Raw genomic sequence first — 11,360 nt, forward strand, 5'->3', positions numbered from 1 at the left:
GGAACACCAGTGTGGCTGGAGTGGAGTGAGCTAGTAGGAAATGAGTCAGATTTGGGAGGGTGAGGAGCAAATCTTATAGAGCCTCCTAGGCTATTGTAAGAATTTTAGCTTTTCTCTGAGAAGGAAAGGAGGAAGGCCCAGGAGGGTGTGAGCAGAAGAGAGGTGAAAAGACTATAGGACATGAGGGCAGAAGCAGTGAGGTCAGATGGGATTCCACTGCAGTCAGTCGGGCAAAAACTGAAATGGCCTGGTTCAGGGTGCTCCTTGTGGAAAGGGTAAAAAAATTATCAGATTTTTAAAAAGTAATTAATTTTTAATTGAAGGATAATTGCTTTACAGAATTTTGTTGTTTACTGTCTTTAAAAAAAAAGAAAAAAACAGAAAATAAAAAGTACTGGTGAAGAAGTGAAGAAATCGAAACACTTGTGCACTGTCGTAGGAATGTAAAATGGTAGAACCACCATGAAAAATAGTAAAGTAGTTACTTAAAAAATTAAAAATTGAATTACTGGGACTTCCCTGGTGGTCCAGTGGCTAAGACGCTGCACTTCCAATTCAGGGGGCCTGGGTTTGATCCCCAGTCAGGGAACTAGATCCCATGTTACATGTCACAACAAAGACCCGGCACAGGCAAATAAATAGATATTTAAAAAATATAATTGCTGTATGATCAAGCAATTCCATATCTAGCTGCTACTGCTTAGTCGCTTCAGTCATGTCCAATTCTGTGAGACCCTATGGACTGTAGCCCGCCAGGCTCCTCTCTGTCTATGGAATTCTGCAGGCAAGAATACTGGAGTAGGTTGCCATGCCCTGCTCCAGGAGATCTTCCCAACCGGGATTGAACCAGGGTCTCCTGCATTGCAGGTGGATTCTTTACCAGTCAGTCATTAGGGAAGCCCTTCCACTTCTAGGTATAACCCCAAAAGAACTGACTGCAGGGACTGTAACAGATATTTCTACATCCACATTCACAGCAGCATTATTTACAACAGTCAAGAGGCAGAAGCAACCCAAAAGTCCATCAACAGATGAATGGACAAACAAAATGCTTAACAGGTACAGAGTTTCAGCTTTGCAAGATGGAAAGAGTTCTGAGGATGGATGATAGTGATGGGTACCCAAAAACGTGAATGTACTTAATGCCAATGAACTGTATGTTATGTGTAGTTTACCACAATTTTCAAAAGTTACTTTAAAAAAAGTGATCAGACTCTGCATGTATCTTGAAGGTATTGCCAATGAGATTGGCTAAAGGATTGGATGGGGGTGTGAGACAGAGCAGGTCAAGGATGACTCCCAGGTCTGGGGCCTGAGCAACCAGCAGGATGCCAATGCCATTTCCTGAGATGGGTAAGGCATGTGTAGTGGACACTGTCAGGGTGCTCTCAGGTCCCCTGGGATCCCTTTGATGGCTTCTGAATGCCCCCTGTTTGGCTTCTGTGTGCTGATGCTCCCAGGAGCCTGAACATGTGAAGAGCTAGAGGCTTGCCCTTTAGTTACTGGGATCCCCTTTCCCTTGCAAGGAAGTGCCCAGGAGTTTACTTTCCCAGCCCTTAGCCAATAACCAACTGGTGCTGGAGTGTCGAAGCTGAGTGCCCCCACCCCTAAACTCCCAGGGGTAACTTACATCCAGCGTTCGTTCCCCTGCTGGATCAGGATGAAGCTACTCTCCAGGGGCTTGGTCTGAAATCACACCCTTACTTGGCTTCTTGCCCTCTTTATCCTGTTCCTCCACTCCTTCACCAGTTCCTCCTGGGAGCCCTTCCATATTTAATAAGTCCTGCAGGGTTGGCTTCTTGGAATCTCATTGTAGGCAGAGCAAGTTCGGGATTGGGGGAAGATCAGGACATCAGATTGGGGCATGTTTAGAGGTGCCCAGTGGCGGCATGTTGAGGAGGCTTGTGGTGGGATACACAGGTCCAGGGGAGACATCTGGCCCAGGATATACCTTTGTCACAATGAAAAAGCATCAATTTGTGGAGAAAGACTTGCCCAAGTGGAACCCTGAACCTCAGGAGCTTCCCATCTTGGCTAGAGCACAGCCTTCTTCGGCACAGATATTTGCTCTGTCCCTGATACCCTCCACCCAGACAGGGCTGAGATTCTCACTCATTTTGCTCTTTCATAAAGAAGTACACTTTCCCTGTGTTTCTTGTATGCATTTCACATTTAAATACATGCTACTTACTGCCTTGTGGGATCTCTGGCATTATTCCTTTCCTTTACTCAGACACTCTGTTTCTGCCTCACTGTCCACTATCTCTTTCCCCTTCCTTGAAAGCTCCTGAGGTCAGGGATCAGGACACTCAGAATATCACTTCTGTAGATTTCCCCACAGCACACTACCAGCCAACTGCCTGTGGCATTTAAGTTAGGGTTGGAAGACATACATTTGAATCTTGCCTCTGAAAATGTCTGGGTGATCTGGGGTGAGCTATTTAATCTCTCAGTCCTCTGGAATGAGTAATTCCTACTTGGTGGGTGATGGTGAGAATTATCCCAAACTGAACTGACCTTCCCCTGCAAACCTGCCCCTCCCACAATCTTTCCATCTCAGCAACTGCATCCTTTCAGCGGCTCAGCATGAGCTGTCTTTCAGGTTCTAACTCATCCTCTACCACTTGTTCACTCTGCTTTTCCAGTGCTGGCCTCCCTGTGGTTCTCTGAACACACCAAGCGTGGGCCTTTACACGGTGCTTCTCTCTGCCTGGATCACCCTTCCCCAGATGGCCACCTGCCTCTCTCCCTCATCCCTTCAGGTCTCTGCTCAGATGTGAACCCTCTGAGAAGCCTTCCCTGACCTCCCTGCATAGAGAGCCCTCTCCCATTATCCTCCTCCCTTTTTACCCTGCTTTATTATTTTTTTCATAGCACTTACTACACCCTAATCTATAGGGTGTGATAATATATTAGTACATATATAATTTTTTTAAGAGGTAACAGTAGTGCTTAAGAGCAAGGACTCTGGAGTGATGCTGTCTGGCTTTTAATCATTAATTCAGCTCTTCTGAGTTGTGAGACCTTGGCCAAGTGACTCTCAACTCCCTTGTGCCTCAGTACCCTCATCTGTAAAATGGGGTAAGCAAAATAATACCTTCCTCACAGGTTATGAGTTAATATTTGTAAAGCAAGTTGGAAGACAGTAAACATTAAGTATTCATTATACTGTATTGATTGCCACTCTCCCCTCAGTGTATCCTCCCAAGGCAGGGATTTTTGTGTTTGTTCATTGCTGTACCTCCTGGACACAGAACAGGCTGGCGTAAAACAGATACTAAAATATGTATTGACTGAGTGAAATCAACAAGATAATAACTGCTAGGCATCTGGCAGGGTGCTGGATGCAGAGTAGATGCAAAATCAATGTGGGTTCCCCGACCTGCCTCACAGAGTTGATGTGAAATCCAATGAGCTAACAGAGGGGGAAGTGTTTTGCAAAGTGTCATACAAATAATACAAGTCATAATAAAATGAACTACTATCATTTCCTGAGCACGCTCTGGATTCAGATATTAAGTATTTTCATGCATTATTTCATTCTCATCCTTCCAACTCTACACACTATTTCATATTACATATTCCCTTTTCACGGTGGGTGGGGGGGAACTGAGGTGAAATCCCTTGCCCAGGGCCACACAGCTGGGAAGGACAGAGGCAAAGCCACGGTGCAATCCAGTTCTGTCTCACTCTAAAACTCATTCCCTGAATCAGTTGCCAACCTGCTATCCATCAATGTTTGCTGAAAGAATGAATCTGAGGAGCAGGTCTTTAGTATATTAGGAAGAATCCCATGATATCCGATCTTTTCTCTTAAGAACCTCTTAAACATATTTGCCTCCGGTCCAAGGTTAAATTCTGAGTCCTCCAAGAAATATTTAGAAGGAGCTTTTCTGCCCATTTTTGGTAGCAAAATTCCCAGAGCTCCACTCCCACATAGCACACTTACAGGGATATGTCCCAAAGACATAGCGTGTTCTGCAGTCTTTTCTAGGAAGTATCCTTAAAATTGGGTGAGGTCCTATTTCCTGCTCCTCCCTCCCCTGCCCAGTGCCCCATACAAATGCTTCCACAGTCTTACTTCTTTGTGTTTCTTCCAGAGCTTTCTGGGACCCTCTGTTCTCCCTAGTGATATCTCTGGCCAGCTTCCCCATTTATCACTTCTAAATCCTTAAAGGTGCTGAGGCAGCTGATGCCCAGCCAGAAACCTGATCCACATACCTTCCCTTTCCCTGAATCTCTGGCAGGGTTCTGCTGCCTTCGGCACTGGTGAATGTGAGTCAAGACCTGAGCTGTCAGTTTCCAGAAATCAGAGGCCAAGCATTTATGTATGCATGTACATTGAAGGCATGGAATTGATTAATCAATAAGCACTCATGAAGCCCTGAATCCCTGTGGTTGGCTAAGGTCTAGAGCCTTTAAGATCTGTTCAATTCAGTTCAGTTCAGTCACTCAGTCATGTCTGACTCTTTGCGACCCCATGAACTGCAGCACGCCAGGCCTCCCTGTCTAGCACCAACTCCCGGAGTTTACTCAAACTCAAATCCATCGAGTCGGGGTTACCATCCAACCATCTCATCCTCTGTCGTCCCCTTCTCCTCCTGCCTTCAATCTTTCCCAGCATCAGGGTCTTTTCCAAGGAGTCAGTTCTTTACATCAGGTGGCCAAAGTATTGGAGTATTAGGAGGCCCCAAAAGACCTTAGAGAAAATATTAACAACAAAATAATGACAATCTGTTCTCAGAGTCATGCTTCATCCTTCCCTTGAAAGGCAGGGGTGACCTCTGCAGATGGGGTTTCCCAGGCTCACGTGAGAGATACTGATTCAGCCAATAGGAGGCACTAGAGGGGGACTGGAGGGTGGGACAAAGGGAAAAGCCAGGGTATTCCTGCTCCTTCAGCTGTCTTGACATGGCTGTATCTAAGCTACAGCTACAGTTCCTGCTGTGGGTCCAGGTTCGGCCAGACTCTGGGCTCCAGAAACACCACCATTTCCCTCTCTTCCCCCTGCTAAGGGGTCGAAGACTTCTTGCTGCCTAATCTCTAGGTTGTTTCACTGCCTCCTGTTGGCTTCTCAGCCTCTCCGTCACCTCTGCATTAAGTTCTCTCTGCTTTAAATATGCACAGTGGTTTGTCTTCCTGATTGGATCTTGACTGACAGAATAGTTAAAACTTACCCAGTACTTACACCGCTTGGAGCACAGACACTGCTCCAAATGCATGATGTAAATTAACTTATTTAATTGTCTGAGGAATCATTGTATTTTACAGATGAGAAAACTGAGGCACAGAGAGTTTGACCTACCCTAGTGAGATACCAAATCTGGATGTGTATCAAAAACTAATTGCCCAGGAAGAGGTGGGCTTCCCTGGTGGCTCCTTGCCAATGCAGGAGACACGGTTCGATCCCTGATCTGGGAAGATCCCACATGCCATGGACCAACTAAGCCTGTGCACCACAACTTCTGAGCCTGTGCTCTAGAGCCCAGAGCCGCAACTACTGAAGTCCGTGCTCTGCAACAAGAGAAGCCTCTGCAATGAGAGGCCCACACACTCCAACTAGAGCAGCCCCCAATTACTGCAACTAGAGAAAAACCTACGTAGCAATGAAGACATAGCACAGCCAAAAATAAATAAATAAACAAATTAAAAAAAAAACCAAAAAACAGAGGAGGTGATAGATGCCATTCTAGCCCTACTCAATTGGATTCATCAGCCCATGAGGCCCAGGAATCTGGAGACTTATTAACAAGCTCCCTAGGAGATTCTGATTACACTAACCCAGCACCCCTCCATGAACTGGTACTCAGGAAACCCTGACCTCATTTGGTGATGAGGACACTAAGATCCAGATCAGTCGTACAGCAAGCTCTGTGGCAGACAAAAACACCGCCAAGGACAGTGCTTTCTGCTACTTCCACTGCCTTCTCCTTCAAGGTCACATGGCTGGTCCTGATGTTTGCACTTGCTCTCCCTGGAGCCATCTGAAGGCACTTCTTATTAGAAATGTTTTGGAAAATTCAGTATACAAACAGATGTGTATGCAGGACTGCTGAGTGGTTAATCAGTATTTGGGAAGAGAAACAGGGAGGTGGTTTAATTCACTTAATCTCTTTTTTTCAGTTTTTTCTGAATCACTTCAGGGAGATAGTTACCCCTCCCTTCATTCTACCTTCCCCATTCTGACTGACTGTGGTCAGGCCAAGAATCTGTGTTTTTCAGCAGGGGCCCAAAATGATCAGCCAATTAGAAAAATACAGTCAAAATTCAAAATGTTCAGGGACTTCCCTGGTGGTTCAGTGGTTAAGAATCTGCCACGCAATGCAGGGGAAGTGGGTTTAATCCCTGGTTGGGGAACTAAGATCCCACACGCCGCAGAGCAACTAGGCCCAAGCAGCACAACTACGGAGCCTCAGAGCTGCAACTACTGGCAACTATGGAGCCTGAGCACTGCAACAAAAGACCCTGCATGCTACAACCAAGACCCGATGCAGCAAATAAATACGAAAAAAAAAAAATTAAAATCCCGAATGTCCAGAGTCTGAACAGACTTCTGCAACAGCGTCAGCCCCACAGGGTTGAATTATCGCTTTTCCCCCTACGCCACTGCCATATTCCCAGCACCATCAACAGTGCCTGTCACACAGCAGGTACTGAATGATATTTTTTTTGCATTTAAAAAATATTTTCTGTACAGCTATTCACTGATCTTCACGATGGACAAAGCAGATATCAGAGTCCTCATTTTATGGAAAATGAAACTGAGTTCAGAGAGATGAGGTGACTTTCCAGGTCACACAATAAATGAAAGGTGTCAGAAGCTCTCTCCATGAAATTCTTTCTTCCCAGCTGATGGTGGTGAGAAGGGACACAGGCAGAAGAATGCAAATATGAACACAGAATGAGTTACCATTCACTGATAGAGGTCAAATTAACTCAATAAGGATAAGAAGTTCTATTACTTATCACTGTAAAAGGTGATTAGAGATTCAAAGATTCCAGGGGATACACAAGTCCCTCTATCATTGGACTCAACTTTCCTGTCATTAAATTCAAGCAGTCCTCACTTATCTGCTATATTGATAACAGTAACCTGACCACTCCCGTTCCTTATGGTTAAATGCTAAGCACTCTATACATCTTATTCCATTCAACCCTGTCATCTCTCTCACCTGGACCATTGCAGTAGCTTTTCTTGGTTACCCTCCCATCTCTTTTCACCACTACTGTCAGACTGATCGTTTACAACTGCCAAGCCTGATCACTTTGCATCTATGATTAAAATCCCAAAATGCCTCTCCACGCTGCTCTGTCAAGGGCTTGTTTGGTCTAGTCTCCACCTACCTTTCCATTCGTTACATTCAAGAAATATTTACTATGTGTCAGATGCTATTCTGAGCACTGAGGATGCAATGGTGAATAAAATAGACTTAATCTTTTATTCTCATGGACTCTAATAAAAATGTAGAGAACAAGCAAGATAATTGCAGACTATTGAAAGTGCTAAGAAAGAAAAAAAGCAATAAGATAGTCACTAGGGAAGCTAATTTTTGATAGAATGTCAAGGTAGACACTCTGAGGAAGCAGCAGTGAAGCTAAGACCAAGACTGAGAAGGAGTCAGTCATAGAAAAGCTGAGAGGAAGTACTCCAGGTGGAGGGAACAGCATGTGGAAAGGTAGGCAACTGCTAGAAACCAGAACACAGAAGTCAGTGTGGCTGAAGCAGTGAGTCTTCAGAGAAAGGGAGATGAGGCTGGAAACAGGTGAGAGTCACAGATCATATAGGGTTCTAGAGCCACGAGTAGTCTGACTTTTACTCCAGAATAAAAAGAAAGCTACTGAAGAATCTCAAGCAGAGGAGGGATATGGCCTGATTCATATTTTATAACAATCCTCCTGGCTGCTCTATGAAAATGAGAACTGGGACAGGGGGAATGGAAGTAAGAGACAAGAGAGGGGGCTGGTGCTATGTCCAGATGATAGATGTCAGACCTGGCAAGGACTACTGCCGAGGAGACGAAGGAAAATGGTCAGATTCTCAACAGAGTGTGGGGTAAAAGTCACAAGACTTGGTGATAGACTGATTCTGAGGCTGAAGAAAGGAGGAATCAAGGCCTTCTCTTAGGTTTGGGGCTTAGATAGATAATAGTGGAATTATTGGAGAAGAATCGGGTGCTAGAGGAATCAAGAGTTCCATCTGGACCATGAAGTTGGAGGAGCCATGAGCTAGCTGAGTGCAGACATCGACTTGGTCATGGGCTATTTGTATCTGGTGCTAAGAGGTTAGGCTGGGTCAGAGTACAAATGTGGGTATCTCCAAACATGATGCTTAAAGGTATTGGATGAGCCCCGAGACACTCTGACATTCAAGGGCTAAGTGGAGGAGGAGGGACTAAGACTAATCAAAGGAAAACCAGAAGATTGAAATCAACAGAAGTAAGATTCAGAAAAAAAGTGGTAGGCTGGGTCAAAGGCTGCTGAGAGGCTATGAAGGATGTGGTCAGAGATGTGTCCATTAAATTTAGCTGTTTGAGGTCACTGGGAGAAGAGTTTCACTGGAGAATCAACCCAGAAACCAGACTGGATTAAACAGAAGAGGTGAGAAAGCATGTACAGTCTTGACATTTCTTTTCAAATTTTCTTTTAACAGGAGTTAGGAAGTGGGGTATAGCTGCAGGTGTGCATGGAGTCAAGTGAGGGTGGTTGTTGTTTTAAGATTTTTTTATATGGACCATTTTTAAAGTCTTTATAGAATTTGTTACAATACTGCTTCTGTTTTAAGTTTTTTTGGGGGGATGTGAGGCATGTGGGATCTTAGCTCCTCCACCAGGGTTGAACCCACACCCCCAACACTGGTAGGTGAAGCCTCAACCACTGGACCACCAGGGAGTCCCTGTTGTTGTTTCTAATGGAATTTACTAGAGCCATTTTCTCCAAACTTCAGTCATTGAAGAACCCTCTGTTTTGGTCCCATCCTTATACCATGGGTACTCTATACTTAAAATTTTTCTTAAAATCATCTCACTTTTAATTTAAACAAATTTACCTTGAACACTTATTTAAGAAGCAATTACTACAGTACATCAAATGGGAAACCAATATCTCTTGCCATAAACAAAAGGTAACTGATGTGAAAATCAGTACAATGAAAATAAAGCACAATGTCAGTAAACTAAGTGGTTATTATTGCTTGCTGAGGACTGATCCTGGGACCAGCTCTGTTTGAAAAGGGAAATCATGAAGTGTTAGACATTAAAGACATATTGACATCAAAGGGAAACTTTCTCCTCAAAGGACTGAAAGAGAATTGAAAGGAAAATAATTGTTTCTCTGTGTGATTTAAAATCACCTACTACCAGACCTAACCTCTAGGAAACACCTATTAGAACACTTCCTTTTTTAATTAAGATATAACCTGGACTTAGGTGAGTGCACAAATCTTAAATGTAGAGCTTGATGAATTTTTACATACATATATACCAACGTAATCACCACTCAGCTCAAGACATAGAATTGTCCAGCAAGGCCAGGGCCAGGCTTAAAGCATAACAGAAAAAGGCTGTGTCCTCGCGGCATTGCCAGTTGTTCCTCCTGGTACACCTGGTGCCTAGTACAGTGCTAGGACATAGGAGGCAGTCTGTCTCTTTTTAGCTTATTTATCTATATATATTTTTTTCTGTAAGCATTCTATAGTGAAAGCTGCTTACTCACGTCCAATTCTTTGTGACCCCGTGGACTATACAGTCCATGGAATTCTTCAGGTCAGAATACTGGAGTGGGTAGCCTTTCCCTTCTCCAGGGGATCTTCCCAACCCAGGGATAGAACCCAGGTCTCCCACATTGCAGGTGGATTCTTTACCAGCTGAGCCACAAGGGAAGTCCAAGAGTACTGGAGTGGGTAGCTTATCCCTTCCCTAGTGGATCTTCCCGACCCAGGAATTGAACCAGGGTCTCCTGCATCGGAGGCAGATTCTTTACCAACTGAACTATGAGGGAATGCTGCAAGTATTCTATAAAGAATATGTATTATTTGTGATTTAAAAACCAGTCTTATCTGAACTCTGATTTTCCAGAGGGTCTAATTCAGAATCTGAACTCCAATTTTCAAGAGGGTCTAATGTAGAATCTGAACTCTAATTTTCTAGAGGGTCTAATCCAGAACCTATCAGTCAAAATCTATCAGAGCAACATAATTTCTCCCTCTGGATATAAAACCCAGCCTGAGAAGACAGAAGTGTCCAAACAGAAAGAACAATTCTGTTTGAGATGCAAATGATTTCTCCTGCTTCCCCATTTCCACCTAGTCCCCCACTAACCTGTGTTTTTGCTTTCACACCCTCATACACAATAGCTGAGAACACCAAAGCCGATTTGTCTGCTCTCCTCAATAAAATAGTGACAGCAAGACAAGTAAGTCTTTAAAAATTTAAAGAGCCTGATAAGTCCTCCATTCAGCATCTGCCGCAGAAGGAAACGGCCTCTGGCATATGCCTCTTGTGATCCCCCCTTCCCCAGACGCCTCCTGTCCAAACACCTCTCTCCATGGCTTATCCTCAGCTGCTTGCAGGAGGGTGCTAGGGCCCCTTGCTGGGGGAGTTGGAGGAAGGGGAACCCCCTTAAATTCAGAGGAGTGAAACTAAGAGTTGTTCTTCAAGCATGTTAGGGATCAAAGCCTGAGATCTGAAGCTTTGGCAAGAAGACAGCCATCTGCGGGCCTGGGTGGGCCCCAGCTGGGGGGCCCTGGATAGCAGTGCCAGGTGCTATCCACACCCAGCTAAGCCTGCTTGTGGCAAGGCAGGTGTCAGGACTGGCCCAGGAAGGCTACATCCCTTAGCAGATGCTGCAGGAAAGGAAGCATTCAGAACCACTGTGATTAAATTAATATAGGAATTGGGGCAGGGGGTCGGGTAGTAAAGAAAGAGGAAGAGGAAAACAGTTACCAAACCAAATTAACCCATGTTGCCATTTTAACTTCTTTGCTTCTAGTGTTTTTCCTATGTATAACTTAAAAAAAAAAAGATACTAGTATCCTTTTAGCATAATAAGTAAGAAGAACATTGTGATTAAAACCAAGATCCTTCTTGATTCCTACTTAGGCATTCCCATCTCCGCCTTCAATGGGGCCAAAACTCTGAGGTGCCTTCCTCTGCAAAACTGGAGCCTATTATACAGAGTGAAGTAAGCCAGAAAGAAAAACACCAATACAGTATACTAACACATATATATGGAATTTAGAAAGATGGTAAGAATAACCCTGTATATGAAACAGCAAAAGAGACACTGATGTATAGAACAGTCTTTTGGACTCTTTGGGAGAGGGAGAGGGTGGGATGATTTGGGAGAATGGCATTGAAATATGT

At 44.3% G+C, this 11,360-nt stretch overlaps 1 protein-coding gene and 1 non-coding gene across 2 annotated transcripts in view; one reads left to right on the top strand and one right to left on the bottom strand.

Moving 5' to 3' along the window:
* Positions 1–11,360, bottom strand: part of CDH3 (cadherin 3, type 1, P-cadherin (placental)) — a 134,533-nt gene that overhangs the window by 49,596 nt on the left and 73,577 nt on the right. The gene's annotated exons all lie outside the window — the stretch shown is intronic.
* On the top strand, positions 517–589 carry TRNAG-UCC. Its single transcript has one exon. It is a non-coding gene; the product is annotated as a tRNA-Gly (tRNA).

The sequence above is a fragment of the Bison bison genome, unplaced genomic scaffold, assembly GCF_000754665.1.
Source record: "Bison bison bison isolate TAMUID 2011002044 unplaced genomic scaffold, Bison_UMD1.0 scf7180017864297, whole genome shotgun sequence".
In the NCBI taxonomy this organism is placed as follows: Eukaryota; Metazoa; Chordata; class Mammalia; order Artiodactyla; family Bovidae; genus Bison; species Bison bison.